Below are 6,519 nucleotides of genomic sequence, written 5' to 3'. Positions count from 1 at the left end.
ACTGGCTCCACGGGCGATAGTGGAACATTCCCCCAAGAGGATTACAGCCTTGTCGTTGCGTGCCTCAATGGCCCGGAGAACCATGCTGGCTGGAGTCAGGGCTTTATACTTTGACTCTTGGTAGGGTCACCCATGCCAAACAGGTCAAAGGGTAGAGGCCGATCCTCCAGGTTCAGGGGTTTAGCTCAGGGCAAACAAAACTGTTAAAGAAAAAAAAACAATGAATATATCTCTGCGCCAATATTCCTGAGCCTGCACCTGTGACTGACGGTAAACCGAGAGGAAGCTGCTGACAAGATGAGGGAAGCCGTGAACGCCGCCAGAGATCGTGGACCTTCATTGCTGCCCCGAACAAACAGACAAAAGAGGAAGAAAACACAAATATTTCTTAAAGAATTTGATTGTTAACGATTCAAGGTATATAATTGGTTTACAATCAGGGCTACAAGTAGTGGATGCCAAATTAATATTTACAGCATTTGAATGTATTTTGCTGGTCCAGATGTCTGATTTATTCGCCTACTACCACACCACCGTACACGGATCGGGATTTCGACGAGCCAGCACGGACTGAATGGTTTAAGCTGCGCAGTTCAGTAATTGTGAGAAATCCCGTGGAGATTCCCGTGAACGTGAGAGCTGACCTCACCGACTTCATTCCTGTTTACAGTGCGTCAGGACTTCCTCTTGCAGAAGCTGTGCGCTGGTCTAACTCACGGATGCTTCATTCGCTTCCCGGCTGATAGGGTAAGAGTTTTGTGTAGTTATCTTTTATAAATTGTGCCCAGGACACCGGGGGCGCTGAAAACTTGCTGCGCACTCAGGGTGCCGAGCCGCGATCCCAAGGAGGTGAGAGTTTCTTTAAAAAGCAGGTAAGAGACGTGGGTTTGCTAGAGAGCCGAACGCCTCGCGTGTAGTATCTGTGGATCCTCCGGGGAAGGAAGGTGTAGGAATGAGATACATTGTGGTGCTGAGGGAGTACAGAACCACTGTTCAGGAATTCCACTTTTGGATTAAATTTTAATTCAAAGTCCATCCGCTACTGACCTTATTTCAAGGAAGAATAGTCTCCGAATAGAAGGGCGTCCATTTATAATAGAGATTAGGAGTAATTTCTTTATACAGTGAATCTGTGTAGTTCATAGCCCAATCGGATGTGGAGGCCCAGACTTTGAGTTTGTTTAAAGCGAAGATGATAGGTTCGTAATTAGTAAGGGCGTCAAAGGTTACGGGGAGAAGGCGGGAGAATGGAGTTGAGAGCGAAAATAAATCAGCCATGATGGAATGGCAAGGAGTTGATGGGCTGAATGGCCTAATCCTGCTTCTATTTCTTATGGTCCGAAAAGTACCGACTAAACTTTGTATCTCAACAGGCGTCTATTATGAACCATCTCCACGATAGGGGTAAGTTAGCAGTTAAGGTTTCCCCACAGTAACTGCAACCACACTTCAAAACCTGAGGGGTTTTGATTTGAGTGAAACATTTTTGACATCATCTAATATTTAAAGACAAACGCATAGACTTTATAACCCGCGTCTGCGTCTTCAGGTCAGCAACACTCATCCACATCATCGATCGCCGTAACAAACTTAAATAACTGCAAATATAGTCTCGTATTTCACTTGATCAAAGTTCCATGGAGCAAACAGTACCTGTGGAACTTACACCCCAGGAATTCGCCGAGTGGCGCGCACACACACACTGACCCTCACTGGGGGACGGGTCCCACACACACTGACACTCACCGGGGGAAGGGTCCCACACACACACTGACCTTCACCGTGGGATGGGTCCCACACTCACTGACCCTCAGCGGGGTACGGGTCAGCCCACACTCACACTGACCATCACTGGGGGACGGGTCCCCCCCACACACACACACTGACTCTCACTGGGGGGACAGGTCCCACACACATTGACCCTCACTGGGGACGGGTCCCACACACATTGACCCTCACTAGGGGATGGGTCCCTCCCCCACACACACTGACCCTCACTGGGGACGGGTCCCACACACACTGACCCTCACTGGGGACGGGTTCTAACCCCACACACACACTGACCCTCACTGGGGACGGGTCCCCCTCACACACACACTGACCCTCACTGCAGGGACAGGTCCCACACACATTGACCCTCACTGGGGGACGGGTCCCACGGGTCCCACCCACACACACACTGACCCTCAATGGGGGACAGGTCCCCCCACACACACACACACACTGACACTCAATGAGGGACAGCTTCCACACACACTGACCCTCATCGGGGACGGGTCCCTCCCATACACACAGACCCTCACTGGGGGATGTGTCCCACACACACTGACCCTCACTGGGGGACGGGTCCCCCCCACACACACACTGACCCTCACTGGGGGACAGGTCCACCCCCACACACACTGACCCTCACTGGGGACGGGTCCCACTTACATTGACCCTCACTGGGGGACGGGTTCCTCCCCCACACACACTGACCCTCACAGGGGGACGGGCCTCACTCGCAGTGACCCTCACCGTGGGATGGGTCCCACACACACACTGACCTTCACTGGGGGATGGGTCCCACACACACTGACCCACACTAGGGGACGGGTCCCCCCCCCACACACACTGACCCTCACTGGGGGATGGGTCCCACCCCCACACACTCTGACCCTCACTGGGGACGGGTCCCACACACACTGACCCTCACAGGGATATGGGTCCCCTCACACACACACTGACCCTCACTGCGGGGACAGGTCCCAAACACATTGACCCTCACTGGGGGACGGGTCCCCCCACACATACACTGATTCTTACTGGGGGACGGGTTACACACACACTGACCATCACTGGGGACGAGTCCCACACACAGACACCCTCACCGGGGGACGGGTCCCCCCCCCCCCACACACACACTGACCATCACTGGGAGATGGGTCCCCCCCACACACACACACTGACTCACTGGGGAAGGGTCCCCCCCACACACACACTTACCCTCTCTGTGGGATGGGTCCCACAAACACTGACCCTCACTGGGGACGGGTCCCACACACACTGACCCTCACTGGGGGATGGGTCCCAACCCCAAACACACTGACCCTCACTGGGGACGGGTCCCACACACAGACCCTCACTGGGGATGGGTCCCACACACACTGACCCTCACTGGGGTATGGGTCCCCCCACACATACTGTCCCTCACTGGGGATGGGTCCCCCTCACACACACAATGACCCTCACTGGGGACGGGTTCCACACACACTGACCCTCACTGGGGACGGGTTCTAACCCCACACACACACTGACCCTCACTGGGGATGGGTCCCCCTCACACACACACTGACCCTCACTGCGGGGACAGGTCCCACACACATTGACCCTCACTGGGGGACGGGTCCCTCCCCCACACACACTGACCCTCACTGGGGACGGGTCCCACACACACTGACCCTCACTGGGGGACGGGTCCCCCCCCCCACACACACACTGACACTCAATGAGGGACAGGTTCCACACACTGACCCTCACTGGGGACGGGTCCCTCCCACACACACACTGACCCACACTGGGGGATGTGTCCCACACACACTGACCCTCACTGGGGGATGTGTCCCACACACTGACCCTCACCGGGGGACAGGTCCCCCCCACACACACACTGACCCTCACTGCGGGACGGGTCCCACCCCCATACACACTGACTCTCACTGGGGACGGGTCCCACACACACTGACCCTCACTGGGGTATGGGTCCCCCCCACACACACTGACCCTCACTGGGGACGGGTCCCCCTCACACACACACTGACCCTCACTGCGGGGACAGGTCCCACACACATTGACCCTCACTGGGGGACGGGTTTCTCCCCCTCACACACTGACCCTCACAGGGGGACGGGCCCCACACGCAGTGACCCTCACTGGGGGATGGGTCCCACCCCCACACACACTGACCCTCACTGGGGTATGGGTCCCCCCCACACACACTGACCCTCACAGGGGGACGGGCCCCACACGCAGTGACCCTCACTGGGGGATGGGTCCCACCCCCACACACACTGACCCTCACTGGGGTATGGGTCCCCCCCACACACACTGACCCTCACTGGGGACGGGTCCCCTTCACACACACACTGACCCTCACAGGGGGACGGGCCCCACACGCAGTGACCCTCACTGGGGGATGGGTCCCACACTCACTGACCCTCAGTGGGGGACGGGTAACCCCCACACTCACACTGACCATCACTGGGGGACGGGTCCCCAACCCCCCCCCCCACACACACACACACACACTGTCCTTCACTGGGGGATGGGTCCCACACACACTGACCCACACTAGGGGACGGGTCCCCCCCCACACACACTGACCCTCACTGGGGGATGGGTTCCACCCCCACACACTCTGACCCTCACTGGGGACGGGTCCCACACACAGACCCTCACTGGGGACGGGTCCCACACACACTGACCCTCACAGGGGTATGGGTCCCCTCACACACACACTGACCCTCACTGGGGGATGGGTCCCACCCCCACACACTCTGACCCTCACTGGGGACGGGTCCCACACACAGACCCTCACTGGGGACGGGTCCCACACACACTGACCCTCACAGGGGTATGGGTCCCCTCACACACACACTGACCCTCACTGGGGGACGGGTTTCTCCCCCTCACACACTGACCCTCACAGTGGGACGGGCCCCACACGCAGTGACCCTCACTGGGGGATGGGTCCCACCCCCACACACACTGACCCTCACTGGGGTATGGGTCCCCCCCACACACACTGACCCTCACAGGGGGACGGGCCCCACACGCAGTGACCCTCACTGGGGGATGGGTCCCACCCCCACACACACTGACCCTCACTGGGGTATGGGTCCCCCCCACACACACTGACCCTCACTGGGGACGGGTCCCCTTCACACACACACTGACCCTCACAGGGGGACGGGCCCCACACGCAGTGACCCTCACTGGGGGATGGGTCCCACACTCACTGACCCCCAGTGGGGGACGGGTAACCCCCACACTCACACTGACCATCACTGGGGGACGGGTCCCCAACCCCTCCCCCCACACACACACACACACTGACCTTCACTGGGGGATGGGTCCCACACACACTGACCCACACTAGGGGAAGGGTCCCCCCCCCACACACACTGACCCTCACTGGGGGATGGGTTCCACCCCCACACACACACTGACACTCAATGAGGGACAGCTTCCACACACACTGACTCTCACTGGGGACGGGTCCCACACACACTGACCCTCACTGGGGACAGGTCCCCCCCACACACACACTGACCCTCACTGGGGGACAGGTCCACCCCCACACAAACTGACCCTCACTGCGGGACGGGTCCCCCCCCCACACACACTGACCCTCACTGGGGGATGGGTCCCACCCCCATACACACTGACTCTCTCTGGGGACGGGGACGGGTCCTATACACACTGACCCTCACTGGGGTATGGGTCCCCCCCATACACACTGACCCTCACTGGGGACGGGTCCCCCTCACACACACACTGACCGTCACAGGGGGACTGGCCCCACACACAGTGACCCTCACTGGGGGATGGGTCCCACACTCACTGACCCTCAGTGGGGGACGGGTAACCCCCACACTCACACTGACCATCACTGGGGGATGGGTCCCCAACCCAACACACACACACACACACACACACACACACACACACACACTGACCTTCACTGGGGGATGGGTCCCACACACACTGACCCACACTAGGGGATGGGTCCCCCACACACACACACTGACCCTCAATGGGGGACAGGTCCCCCCACACACACACACACTGACACTCAATGAGGGACAGCTTCCACACACACTGACCCTCACTGGGGACGGGTCCCTCCCTCACACACTGACCCTCACTGGGGATGGGTCCCCCCCCCCCACACACACACTGACCCTCACTGGGGGACAGGTCCCTCCCACACACACACTGACCATCACTGGGGATGAGTCCTACACACAGACACCCTCACCGGGGGACGGGTCCCCCCCCCCACACACACACTGACCATCACTGGGGGATAGGTCCCCCCCCCACACACACTGACTCACTGGGGAAGGGTCCCCCCACAAACACACTTACCCTCTCTGTGGGATGGGTCCCACACACACTGAACCTCACTGCGGATGGGTCCCAACCCCACACACACTGACCCTCACTGGGGACGGGTCCCACACTCACTGACCCTCACTGGGGGATGGGTCCCAACCCCACACACACTGACCCTCACTGGGGACGGGTCCCACACACAGACCCTCACTGGGGATGGGTCCCACACACACTGACCCTCACTGGGGTATGGGTCCTCCCCACACACACTGACCCTCACTGGGGACGGGTCCCACACAGATTGACCCTCACTGGGTGATGGGTCCCTCCCCCACACACACTGACCCTCACTGGAGACGGGTTTTAACCCCACACACACACTGACCCTCACTGGGGACGGGTCCCCCTCACACACACACTGAC

At 59.2% G+C, this 6,519-nt stretch overlaps 1 protein-coding gene across 5 annotated transcripts in view; it reads left to right on the top strand.

Moving 5' to 3' along the window:
• Nucleotides 1–682: 682 nt before the first annotated feature.
• card9 (caspase recruitment domain family, member 9) overlaps nt 683–6,519 on the top strand; it is a 201,883-nt gene continuing 196,046 nt past the window's right edge. Inside the window, exon 1 of one of the 5 annotated variants that reach the window (XM_059943784.1) lies at nt 683–747. The gene's annotated coding sequence lies outside the window, so the exon portion shown is untranslated. Of the gene's footprint in view, nt 873–1,387; nt 1,405–6,519 lie in introns of those variants that run through there. The other 4 variants (XM_059943786.1, XM_059943788.1, XM_059943785.1 and 1 more) reach the window with 4 other exon arrangements.

Source organism: Hypanus sabinus, chromosome 18 (genome assembly GCF_030144855.1).
Source record: "Hypanus sabinus isolate sHypSab1 chromosome 18, sHypSab1.hap1, whole genome shotgun sequence".
Classification (NCBI taxonomy): Eukaryota; Metazoa; Chordata; class Chondrichthyes; order Myliobatiformes; family Dasyatidae; genus Hypanus; species Hypanus sabinus.
This window is presented reverse-complemented; position numbering and strand designations above follow the sequence as displayed.